At 44.5% G+C, this 13,652-nt stretch overlaps 1 protein-coding gene across 1 annotated transcript in view; it reads right to left on the bottom strand.

The window, feature by feature from the left end:
• Nucleotides 1-13,045, bottom strand: part of Ctnna1 (catenin alpha 1) — a 138,499-nt gene extending 125,454 nt beyond the window's left edge. The window contains exon 1 of the mRNA XM_076554970.1: nucleotides 12,889-13,045. The gene's annotated coding sequence lies outside the window, so the exon portion shown is untranslated. The remainder of the gene's footprint in view (nucleotides 1-12,888) is intronic.
• Between the last annotated feature and the right edge of the window lie 607 nt (nucleotides 13,046-13,652).

Genomic DNA, 13,652 nt, shown 5'->3' with positions numbered 1-13,652 from the left:
CCTTCCCCAGACCCTGTGACCTACCCATTACTTAATTTGTGAGTTACGCCATTAAATAAATATCCTTTTAACTACGTGGAATGGCCAAAATAATTTCTCCAATATCTGGCGCTCACGTGGGGCAAACTCCAAAGGCCTGGGCGGCTCCCGCCGTCTCCTCCCTAGCTGGCGGGTACCTAAACCCGCCTGCAAAGTTTCATATAACCAGGGAACACCTACACGGTTCCATTCCCGAAAAAGGGAGCAGCTAGTCCGATCTCAATTCCCTAGCTTAGCCCCAGACCAGCGAAAGAGGCAGGAGAGTGCTAGCTCTGATTTCCGCCATCTCTGCCATTTCCGCCATCTCCCTCCGACTCCAGCCAAGATCGCCAGCAGGCCCTGTTTCGGAGCTGTACCAACGCCACCTGCTGGCTGAAAAGTGCTACTACACGCCCCCAAACCCACAAAAGGTAAGCATCTTGTTTCAAGTAAAGGTACTTGATAATTTTACACCTTAAAATTGACTAACAAATTTTGAGTAATTCGTGTAATATGGCCGACAACATTACCTCACAAGAATTTAAAAACCTTTTTGCCTGTATGATGAATGACATCTTCCTGGAAATATACAACATTCCTAAGGCATATCTGGGCTATACCATTTTGGCATTCATCATAATAATTCACACAGTGTTCAAACACTGGTTTAAGAACAAAGATGAGTCATTATTGGGACTGATACAGGCTTTAAAAGATAGCAATGAAGGCTTACAGAAAAAGATTCTCTCTCTGGAATCTGCTTTAAAAGATAGCAATGAAGGCTTACAGAAAAAGATTCTCTCTCTGGAATCTGCTTTAAAAGATAGCAATGAAGGCTTAGAGAAAAAGATTCTTTCTCTAGAATCTGCTAATCAGGATTTACAAAACAGGTTTGTACCCAAAATTGATTTTATTGATAATAAATATGAATATTTAATGGATAGAACACTAACTCTCCAGAGTGAAGTTGTGGCTACTCAGACAGTATATAAGGAAGAAAAATTATCGTTAATTGATAGGATAAGGTCCATGGAATCATGTGTTTCTAAGGAACATAAAAACTTCTATGATTCCATGAGAAATATGGAGTCCCTTGCAAGAGAGGAGGTTCACTCCCTAGAACAGACCCTAGGTGCTCGTTTGCAAGCCCTAGAAGAAACTCTCAGTAAACATGACAAGGGAACTAATAAGCAGAAGGTCAAGACCATAGAGGTTGTAACATCTCCAAATGGCTCTCATACAATGGCTTATCCTGTTATTGTCCATGAGAAGCCAGCAGATGACACACACCCCAAGCCATATATAACATATACATTACAACCAATTTCAACAAGGGACTTTAAAAATATAAAGGAAGCAGTAGTTACGTATGGGATACACTCCACATATGTAAAACAGATGTTAAATTCGTGGTCTACCTCACATAGAATCATTCCAGATGACTGGCATCAGTTAATTTCAGCTGTTCTAGAATATAGCCAGCAGTTACAGTGGAAAAGCTGGTTGAGAGAAGAGGCAAAAAATTTAGAACAACAAGGTAAAATCAGAGGTTTTGTGATCTCCCAAGATCAAATACTTGGTGAGGGATGTTTCGCTGACAGGAATGTACAAGCCACTTATGATGAGCATACAATATCCCTATGCCGTACAGCAGCTCTAAATGCTTGGGAAAAAATTCCAGAACCTGGAAAACCAACTGAGGTATACACAAAGATATTTCAGGGACCGCACGAACCCTTCACTGATTTTTTACAAAGACTGAACAGAGCTATAACAAGAGCTGTGTCAGACAAAGAATTAAGAAAAGTATTAACTGAGTCCTTGGCGTTCGACAATGCTAATGCAGAATGCAGAAGAATACTTACACCATTAAAGATCAGATCAGCTCCTTTGGAAGAATGGATTCAATATACTAATGGTGTTCAGTCTCTTAACTACAGTAATGAGGCTTGGATAGGAGAGACAAATCCCAGAGGTGAAAGAAGGCCCCGTGTTACCAAATGTTTTAAGTGTGGTACACCAGGTCATATAAGTAAAAACTGTACATGGGGTACCCCTAGAAGCAATACTCCTTCTAGGAATAGCCTAAACAGGAGACCCCAACCACCTCCTGGATTATGTAGAAGATGTGGCAAAGGCCAACATTGGACCAGTGAGTGCAGATCAAAAATAGATATACAAGGCAACCCTTTACTGGCGGGAAACGCCTCAGGGGGCCTCTTGCAGGCCCCCAAACCAAACGTAGTACAAACATTCCCTGCCACTGTGGAAGAAATTCCTCTCCAGGACAACTGAATAAACCAATGCCTAATGTAAAAACCGATACTACAATAGATGATAAAACAGCTTTGATAGCTGGATCACAGTTTACAAAGAACACTATAAAACAAATATTTTGGCAGACTTCCATAAATGAACAAAGACCAAAGCTTAGAATTCGAATTAATGGCCTGGTTCTGGAGGGCCTGGTAGACACAGGTGCAGATGTGACTATAATTACACCAAAATCATGGCATCCGAATTGGCCTCTTCAAGAGGTAGATGTCCAACTGTTAGGGATTGGCACCCTATCTCAGATAAAAACAGAGTTCGAGATGGGTTGAATGCATAGGGCCAGAAGGACAGAGAGGAAGGCTGAAGCCTTATGTAGCAAATGTAGCAGTAAATCTTTGGGGCCGAGATCTGTTACAACAGTGGAATACCCAGATTAAAATTCCTACACTTTCAGAGAAGGAATACAGACCAATGCATGTTTCTAGGAATAATATCATAACATGCTATAAAAATCAGTCACCAACCATTCAGGCTGTTCACAAACAGAGCACGACTGTTGTTGAACTCTCAGAAGTACCAACTGCCTTACCTTTAAAATGGCTAACTAATAAACCTGTCTGGGTTGGACAATGGCCTTTGACAAAAGAGAAGCTACAAGCTTTAGAACAGCTGGTTCAAGAGCAGTTAAATGCTCAACACATTGAAGAATCTACCAGTCCTTGGAATTCTCCTGTATTTGTTATTAAAAAAAAAATCTGGTAATTGGAGAATGCTGACAGATCTGAGAGCTATTAATAAAGTAATTCAGCCAATGGGCTCCCTACAGACTGGGATGCCCTTGCCCTCTATGCTACCTACCAAAAGAATGGCCTATAATAGTTATTGACTTAAAAGACTGTTTCTTTACCATACCCTTACAGGAAAATGATAGAGAAAAATTTGCCTTCACAGTACCTAATTATAATAATTCTCAGCCAGTCAAGAGATATCAATGGAAGGTCCTTCCACAGGGAATGTTAAACAGCCCTACTTTGTGTCAATACTTTGTGCAGAAACCATTAGAGATAATTCGTGTAAAGTTTCCACAATCCATAATTTATCACTATATGGATGATATCCTATTAGCTGATCCAAAGTTAGATACATTAGAAAGCATGTTTGAAGAAGTAAAAAAAGTTTTGCCTCGCTGGGGACTGCAAATTGCTCCTGAAAAAATACAAAGAGGAGATTCTATTAATTACTTAGGATATAAGATAGAGCTACAAAAAATTAGACCCCAAAAGGTACAACTAAGAAGAGATAGATTGAAGACTCTTAATGATTTTCAAAAGTTATTAGGAAGCATTTCCAACTTACTGGGTATCATGGGAATACCCAAAGATGGACTACAAAATTTGGCTAATACTCTAGAAGGGGACAAAGAATTAATAGTCCAAGAGAATTATCAGCCGAAGCTGAGAAGGAATTGGCTCTAGTAGAAAAGACAATTCGAGAAGCAATGTGGATCGTGTGGATCCAGAACTTAAATGCATTCTTGTCATATTCCCCTCCAGACATTCCCCAACAGGTATTTTGATGCAGAGGGAAGATATTATATTGGAATGGATATTCCTATCACGTAAACCAAATAAGAAATTAAAGACTTATATAGAAAAGATCTCTGATTTGATTCAAAAGGGTAAATTAAGACTTCGCCAGTTGACAGGAATGGACCCAGCAGAAATTGTAGTACCATTAACTAATGAGGAAATTTCATCACTATGGAAAGATAATGAATACTGGCAGAGAGCCTGCAGTAACTTTTTGGGAGAGATTAACAACCACTATCCCAAAAGCAAGAGAATAGAATTCATAAAGAAGACTGAATGGGTCCTTCCTCACATTGTACGACAAAAGCCAATTTCTGGAGTCCTCACATTCTATACTGATGCAAATAAATCAGGGAAAGCAGGATATAAATCAGGAGATTTAAGTAAAGTGGTGCAAAGTCCATATAGCTCTGTACAAAAGGCAGAACTGTATGCCATTCTTATGGTACTGATGGACTTCACAGAACCCCTCAATATAGTCACTGACTCTCAATATGCAGAGAGAGTTGTTTTACATATTGAAACTGCTGAATTTATTCCTGGTAATACAGAATTAACTTCATTATTCATACAATTGCAGGAAATCATCAGAAAAAGGGAACATCCTATATATATAACACATATCAGATCCCATACAGGTCTGCCAGGACCTTTAGCACAAGGTAATGATGAGATTGATCAGTTACTAATAGGTAATGTGCTAGAAGCTTCAGAATATCATAAGAAACACCATATAAATAGCAAAGATTTGAAGAAGGATTTCTCCATCACTTGGCAACAGGCTAAGGATATTGTGAAAAAATGTCCTACTTGTTCCATCTATAACCAAACTCCATTACCTGCAGGGAGTAATCCAAAAGGTATACAAAGAAATGAAATTTGGCAGATGGATGTGTTTCATTTTGCAGAATTTGGAAGATTAAAGTATGTACATCATACCATTGACACCTAATCAGGATTTCAATGGGCAACTCCTATGAGTTCTGAAAAGGCTGATTCTGTGATTACACACCTATTAGAAGTTATGGCCATCATGGGAATACCTGTACAAATTAAGACAGACAATGCCCCAGCATATGTCTCCAATAAAATGAAACAGTTATTTGCTTATTATAATATAAAGCATGTTACAGGTATACCACACAATCCCATAGGCCAAGCAGTCATAGAGAGATCCAATCGAACTTTAAAGGATATGCTAAATAAACAGCAACAGGTAACAATGACTCCTAGAAATAGACTGCATAGTGCTTTATTAACCTTGAATTTTCTCAATGCTAATGAGAAAGGAACAACAGCTGCGGAGAGACATTGGACGACAGACAAAACTCCTGAGCTAAACCAACCAGTTTATTTCAAGGATGTGCTGACCTCAGAATGGAAACCTGGATATGTTCTACGTTGGGGAAGGGGTTTTGCCTTTGTTTCTGCAGGAGAAGAAAAGCTATGGATACCAACAAAATTAATAAAAATTCGATTCGAACAGGAAAAACCCCTTGATGAAGAGAAGTAAAAGATCATCCACCAATGTGACATCTCTACAAGTTGTAAGAAAAATTTAACAATCAAAGGGTGGGGTAGGGTTCTGTTTTTGTCTTTCCAGGATAATGGAAATACCCATCTTCCAAAACTCATAAGGCCTTGGATATCCGGATGTTTACAGCAGAAAGGAAGAATCTATTGGTACCAATCTACACATGGTAAAATCTCACTGTCTAACATCTTTCTCTCTATCAATCTAGAAAAGTTGTGGTTCCAATTCAATTATAGCCAAGCTGGCTTTGGAGATGGAATTGGCTCACTCCTTCTCTAAACCCAAGCATATTGCTAAAAGAAAAGTTTAAGAGATTCTTCAGTCCCGTATCAGAAGAGCCCTCTGGTGTGAGACAGAAGGAAACCAATAAAAAGGGACCATTGTCTTCTAAATTCTAATTCTCTCCATGCTTACTCTTGATTTCTCAGAATCCTTTCTTACATGCTATGTCCTCTTTAAATCCAAACCTCCCATTTTTGATAACAAATAAGTTTTTCCAATAGCGACCTCAGAAGTCACCAGAAGGAAGATGGGGCCCCAACAACAACAACTCTACCCAATCCAGAATGATGCCATGGTAATCATCATCATACTACACTTCTTGCCAGAATTTCAGACAATCTTACCCATTACTCTAAAACTTGCTGCAGAACCTACAGTTAGTCTAACTGAGATTTAACTATCTGAGCTTTCTCACAGTACCCAACAGAGATAACATCACCCCCTAAACGGCAGGAAGCAATTCTAAGAAAACGACGCCCCTTCTCCCTTAGGTTTCATAATTCTCAGGGTTATGGATGACAGTTATAGGGTTGGGGGTGGAAGAAAATATTAACTCAGGATTGTTTAAAAAAAAGGGGGGGGGGTAGGGTGGGGGGGAGAAGAAATGGAACGGATAGGTATAAGATATGATGGTAAATCATTGTATATACTAGTAAACAAACTTAGTAAAATAATTTCTCCAATATTTACAAATCACTTCTCTGATAAGAGATTACAAAAAAAAAAATTTTTTTTAAAGTCCAAGCCAAAGATTTGATCAGTGGTACTGCTCTGGCCTAGAATGTGTAAGACCCTGTGTGTCCAATTCCCAACATCCACGTGGTAGCTCACAGAAGTCTTTAACTCTTGCCAATTCCAGGGAAATCCTTGAAGAATTCTGCAACCACCAGGGCCAACAGAGCAACAATCCACATGGGAAAAGAAGGCAATCCGGGAGGCTGAAGAGATGGCTCAGCCGTTAAGAGCACTGACTGACTGCTCTTCCAGAGGACCGAGTTCAATTCCCAGCACCCACATAGCAGCTAACAACTGTCTGTAACTCCAAGATCTGACACCCTCACACAGACATGCATGCAGGCAAAACACCAATGCACATAAAATAAAAATAAATAAATTTTGAAAAAAACAAGAAGGAAATCCAGTTCAACACAACTCAGGAGCCGTTTCGTTCTAACTTCTAGAGTCTAACACTAGGTAGTTTATTGTAGGCATATTTAATACAGCACAATTTGGAATAAAAGTTTCTTGGTGTCACACAATGCCCTGTAAACAAGGAAGCATAATTACATCCAAACTCTTCTCAGAGTATAAGTCACTTCTTCATGAAGATGGGTTCTAGAAATAGGCTACAAGTGTTATCTTAAGGGCCTGGGGGAGGATCTGGTGTGGTCTTGGTCATACAAGTAACACAGAGGTCATCTGGGCTACTAGCCAGCTCTGGTCCTGTGGGAGCTTGGGGCACCCCTGGCCATACAGGTAACACAAAAGTCACATAGACAATAAAAAAAAAAATCTCTGGTCCTACTTAATGGGAGCTTAGTATGGCCTGGCCCTACGGATAGCACAAGGATCACCTAAGCTGTTAGCCACCATTCCCAACATTCCAGGCAGAAAACAGGTTAGACATCTTTTCCTTTTAAAAGACAGCCCTTAATGCTTAACATTCTGGTTTCCCTAGTTCTATCTGTGAGCGCAAGGACCTTTATGCTCCCAACAGAAATCCAACACCTTCTTCTGGTCCCATGGACACCAAGTACATGGGGCACAGACATCCATGCAGGCAAACCACCCATACACATAGAATTTTAAAACTTAAAAAAAAAAGAAAAAGAGGAAAAGAGAAGGTCACCAAAAAATGGTCAGATTCAAAGAGACAAACAGAATGGTTAGCTGCCAAGATCCAGAGAGGTGAATGAAAAGCTACAGAGTACAGAATTCACTTTGGACAGGTGAAAACAGCTCTAGAGACAGAAGACTGCATAATAATGTGTATTTACTTAGAGTCAATGAGCACACACACACAGATTTAAATGGTAAATTCAGTTGTGCACATCTTACTACAAAATACATAAGCACCTCCCTGCACCCACATGATGGCTCACAACTGTCTATAACTCTCCTTCCAGGGGATCAAACACCTGTTCTGACCTCTCTAGGACACTGCACACATACGATGCAGACATATGTGCACACATACACATAAAGTAAAAAGTCTAAAGGAGCCGGGCAGGGGCACAAGCCTTTAATCCTAGCACTTGGGAGGTAGAAGCAAGCAGATCTCAATGAGTTCAAGGTCAGCCTGGTCTACAAATCAAGTTCTAGGACAGTCGGGACTGTTACACATAGAAACACTGTCTTGAACAATTGACCACAGAAAATCAGTCTGGGAGCCAAAGGTGTAGCTCAGTTAGTAAGTAATTGCCTAACATGCAAGAGGCCCTGGGTTTGATCTGATCCCCAGCACCACATAAGCCTGGTGGTGGATCCTGTAATTCCAGCACTCAGGTCCTGGAGACCAGAGTTTCAGAAGTTCAAGGTCATCTGCAGCTACATAACAAGGTGAGACCATTGTGGGCTACCTGAGACACTGTCTCAAAAATAAGAATTAAAGGCCTCCAAATGGCTTGTTGGGTAAAAGCAGTTACTAACTAGACTGACAACCTAAGTTAGATCCCCAGGAAACCTACGGTAGAAAGAGAGAACCAATTCACAAAAGCTGTCTCGTGTGTGTGTGTGTGTGTGTGTGTGTGTGTGTGTGTGTGTGTGTGTGTGTGTACATGCACAAATTCATAAATTTAATTATTGAAAAAAATTTGCTCTGAGACAGAATCTTACTACACACACACACACAGCCTTAGCTGGGCTGGGACTCCCTATGTACATCAGGCTGACTTTGAATTCAATTCTGTCTCTGCAGTATAAGCCACTACATCAGCCCCCACCCTGGGAAAAAAATTAATGAAAGAAAATTGGTCTGAAATTTTAAATAAAAGCTAGACTTTAGAAGCTCTTGAATCCCACCTTAAGACTAACCAGAACTAATCACTATGTGACTACACAGTGTGGAAGCTTTGGGCTGCCAGGGTAGCTCCTCAGGTAAAGGCACCAGCCAAACAACCTCAGCTGGATCACTGGGACCCACATACTGGAAGAAGAAAATCCACTTCTCCAAGTTGTCCTCTGACCATCACACTTGTGCACACAAACACCAAATAATAAAATGTGGTTTTGGTTGTTGAGGGGAGGCGGGGGAGACAGGGTTTCTCTGTGTGCCCCTGACCGGCCTGAAACTCACTCTGTAGACCTGGCTGGCCTGGGACTCAGAGATCCACCTGCCTCAGCCTCCCAAATGCTGGGATTAAAGGTGTGCAACACCACCGCCAGGCTTAAGATGTGTATTTTTTTTTTCTTCTGGAGCTGAGGACCGAACCCAGGGCCTAGCAAGCGCTCTACCACTGAGCTAAATCCCCAACCTTGTGTATTTTTTTAAAGAGCTTTCTTTTTTCTTTTAGGAACTTTAAGAGCTCAATCACCCTGAGCAGCACAGTATGACCTGGTTTTAAAACAAACACAGAAACAGAGGGCAAATAAAGTCAACCATTAGTGGGAATTCTTGGGATGCTAACAATTTGTTGTTTCTTAGTGAATATACAGGGTGTTCAGTTGATAAGAATTCATGAACAGGGATCATAATTTTTCTCTAATTGTACTTCAACTTCAAAAATTACTATTAAAGATAAAGCCTTAGCCAGGAGTGGTGGTGCACACCTTTGACCCCAGCACTCAGGAGGCAGAAGCAGGTGGATCTCTATGAGTTCAAAGCCAGCCTGGTCTACAAAGTGAGATCCAGGACAGGCTACAAAGCTATACAGAGAAACCCTGTCTCAAAAAATAAAAAGATAAAACCTAGACACACACACCCCACTTCCAAGAAATGAAAGATTGGAGGAGGTCTTCCACAGAAAATATTTACCAAACAGTATAAAAGATGCAACTATAGAAGCTGTACAAGAGACCAAAACAGTGAGCACCAAGAGAAAACCCCAGGAGTTCAAAAAAATAGTAAGTTTGCCAGGTGGTTAAGAAAAAGCAACATGGTCCAAAAGGAAAACCCCAGGGGAAATAAAATGAAGGCAAAGTCAAGCATGGCAGCGCACACTTGTAATCCAGCATCTGAGAGATGGAGGCAGGAAGATCATTCAATTCAATCAAGACCCTTTGCTAAATAAATAAATAAGGATGAGCAACTAAACAGCTTACTGAGATGCTACTGAGTGGTCCACCTCTCAAGAAAAGTCTAAAACTGAAGTGGAAGCAAAGTGACCAGAAAAGCATGTGGAGGAAACACTACAGAGAGGGCTGACTCTGTCACTGATGAGATCTGGGAGGAAAGAAACGGGAGAGAGCTGAAGAAAGTTCATGTTGCCCAAAGCAGCAATGTGATTGACTGCAGTAGCTGCCTCACCTGTCAGTGACCCACCATAAGCTAGACTCCAGAAAGACCTTTCCTCCTTCATTCAGTACTGTGTCTTAACTGGCCCTCTTTGCCAGGTACCAAGCCTTGAATAGGCTTACAAGGCTCACTTTCCAGCAGAGATGGCAGACAGAGACATCAATAAGGTACAACACAAACCAAAGTTACTAAGAAAACTGAGCACAGTTTGCTACCAGAAATGAAATGCTTGAGACATGACTGAGATCTCAATGCTTAAAAAACAACTTTACCAAGATGCCTGGACCCCACCCCCAAACCAATCTTTATTTGGGTCCTTTCCAAAACACAGCTCCACTCATTCTAATCACCTTTACCCATATGACCTTCCTCACTCAACTTCCTGCTTTTAGACATGCACAAATTCAAAGCTCTAAGCACCAACAAGAAATAAAAAGCTGCTCAGATCATGGAAGGCCCTACAATGGCTTCTTACAGCTTTAGAATAAAATTTAAACATGGCCATCTGTGACCTGGCCTTTGCCTTCCCTGACAACCTTAGGTGACACCTCCCTTCTTCAGTACTCACAATACAAAGATCACCTCTAAACCTCTAGGCTTCAAATACTGTGCCAATACTCAGGCCACTGACACCTGTTAAGGACCCTATTCCTTTATTCCTTAATCACCACCTTCAACAAGTGGGGTGGTCTGTGCTGTCACTAATGTGACTTTTTAAAAAACTTCAAGACCGTTGGTACCGGTTACTCTGTCTCTCCACATCTGGTTTAGACTCTGAAACAGTATGAAGTCTCACTTCAGAGACGGTTAGTCTGAGAAGCTGTGGGATATACAAGGAGCCCCATGTGGCTCAGGAGAAACATCTTACACCCAAAATGAGGAGCTGGATGCTAGCAGCTAAGGTTGATGGCAGAGGAAGCTCAATGGTAGATCATTTGACTAGCATGTACAAGCCTCTAGATTTGTTGGGGGCGGGGGGCAGACACGCGGCTGATAGAAGGCACACGTAGCAAATCTCAACTAAAGGGAAAAAGACACTCCTCATCCCTAATCAATATATAAAATGTTTCTGATGGGAATGGAGGCGGTATCTCACAACTGGTAGTGAAAACCAACGTACTCAGGCTGTAATCATATGCAGGAAAAGGAGGGGTGAAGAGTAAAGAGAAAAAAACAGTAATATTACACTTCCCCACTTACATGCCCTTTTCTGCTGTTCCCGACTTTGTCACATGACCTCAACTCCTGTGAAGTCCAGTTCATCCAGTTCAAAGGCCCCCACCTTCCAGAACTCCCAGACTTATTCTCATAAAGAAGCGTATTAACACCCTCATCCAAGTGTCTGTCGTTTGCATTATACACAATTTGACCCAGACAGGTCTGATGTACGGCACACGTCTGAATGCCGGCACTCAAGAAGCTTAGGCTATCTTGGGCTTCATAGTGAGATCCAGTCTGGGGGAAAAAAGGCTAAGACACTAGAGAAGCTTCCGGTCCTCAAAGAAAGAGGATTTTTAAAACCTATTTTCTAACTTAGTAAGTTAGGACGTATAAACAACTGAGCAGAGGCTTCAAATGATTTCCCCACTCCATCCTTTTGTAAACAACAAATTCCGTTTCTTAAAGTAACATCCACCTGTAGTCTTTAAAAATCAGTGCTACACACAAAATAACCTCTTCAAAAACATATCATACGTTTACAGTGATGTAAACGTAAGTTTGCGTTATAAATTATTGTGAATTGTATACAAAAGACATAAAAAAAAGTGTTTTGAAAAGAAAAAACGTTATGAGGACTAAGAACATGAGAGGGTACCAACAGTCGATTTGAGCTACCTACACACACACACACACACACACACACACACACACACACACACACACACACACACACACACACTCCTTTTAAAGTGAAAGGCGGGGCACTGCCATGCCCGCCCTCGGGAAGCTGAGGCAGGGAGCCCGAAGCGTTCCAGGCCAGCCTGGGCTACTTAGCGAGACCCGCTCTCAAGTCCGTGACAAGACTCTAAGGCCACTCCCGAAAAAAACCGAGAGTGAAGTCAGCCGAGCGAGGCAGCGCAGGCGGCTGAGAAAATCCGAAAGTCAGGATTAACAAACTCCTCGCCGCGGGTCCCCACGGGTGTGGCGCACCTTGGAGGACCGGAGCGCTGGAGAACAGGAAGCGAGGACTCCCAGACTCCGCGGGCCGGGCTGGGAACGCCAGCTCCCCGGGACCCCGGCTCCCGCAAACGCCCCAAGTCTCCAGGGCGGGGAGGGGGAGGGGAGCGGCCGGCACCCAGCCGGGGCACGATCGCGTCCCACCAACACCCCCACCCCACCCCACCCCGCCGCCGCCGCCGCCGGACGGCCAGGGACCCCGCCGCGGTCCCCTCCCAGTGGGGGAGGCGGCCCGAGGGAGGCGCGACGCCGGCCCCGCGAACCAGCGAGCGAGCGAGCGAGCGCGCGCCCCGCTCGGGGAGCAAAGTTTTAGCAAGAGGGAGAAAGTTTTCCGAGGGAGCGCCGCGGCGCTCGCTGCGCTCTCCGAGCGTCGGGCTCCGCCCGCCCAGGCCCAGGCTGCTCCGGGAAGCCACCCTTGGCCCGACGCTCCCCAGGGCGGCGGCCGCCCAAGAGTCGGCGCCGTCACCCGGGACCCCGGCCTGAGGGGACCCCACAACCCCACCCCGCGCGCCCCCCACCAGGGGCCCCGCGCGCGCCCAGGGGAAGGTCCGAAGAGTTACCTGCGGCGAGCGAAGGCGAGCGCGGGACGACTCCAGAGGCGCCAAGCCGACGGCCGCCGCTTTGTCTCCCGCCCGTCCGGCTCCCAGGAGGAAATGGGCCGCCCTGCGCCCCCGCCCCCGGCCCGCCCCTCGCCGCGCCCGCCCTTCCCGGCACCTCCCTCCGCGCGCTCTTCCCGGCGCCTCCCGCGGCCTCCACCCTCGGGCTCGTCCCGGCCTGCCGCGGCCGGCGCTTTCCCCGGGAGAGCCTCCCGCCCGGGACGGTGCCTGGCCGCTCCACGCCGGGACCCCCGGGAGTCCTCTTCGTGGAGCCTCCGGGCGCGCCGACCGGACCCGGACCCCCCGACGGGAAGGAGGGGCGGCGACTCGGGGAAGAGCCCGCGGGCGGGGAGGGCGGGCGGAGGGCAGGTGAGTCACGGCTCCCGTCTCAGGTGAGTCTCGGGGCGCGGCCCCGGGAGGCCCCGCCCCGTCCGGCTCCCAGGGGCCGGCGTGGTGACGCGGGGTCCCGCTGGGGTCACTCCTGCGGCGGGTGTCACCCGATTCCCCTAGTCCGAGGCGCCCAGGAGAGGGGGCAGCCGACCCTCTTGCTCTCCCCGAGGAGAAACAACTCCAAGTAAATGTTCCCCGTTTCCGGGCACAGTGGAACGGGAATCCCACTCCTAGAACCTTTGTTGTTGTTGTTGTTGTTGTTGTTGTTGTTGTTGTTGTTTTGTGCTGTTTGTTTTGGTTTTGTTATTTTATTTTTGAGCTGGTCTCGAACTAGCTGT

Source organism: Peromyscus maniculatus, chromosome 19 (assembly GCF_049852395.1).
Source record: "Peromyscus maniculatus bairdii isolate BWxNUB_F1_BW_parent chromosome 19, HU_Pman_BW_mat_3.1, whole genome shotgun sequence".
NCBI classification, from domain to species: Eukaryota; Metazoa; Chordata; class Mammalia; order Rodentia; family Cricetidae; genus Peromyscus; species Peromyscus maniculatus.
This window is presented reverse-complemented; position numbering and strand designations above follow the sequence as displayed.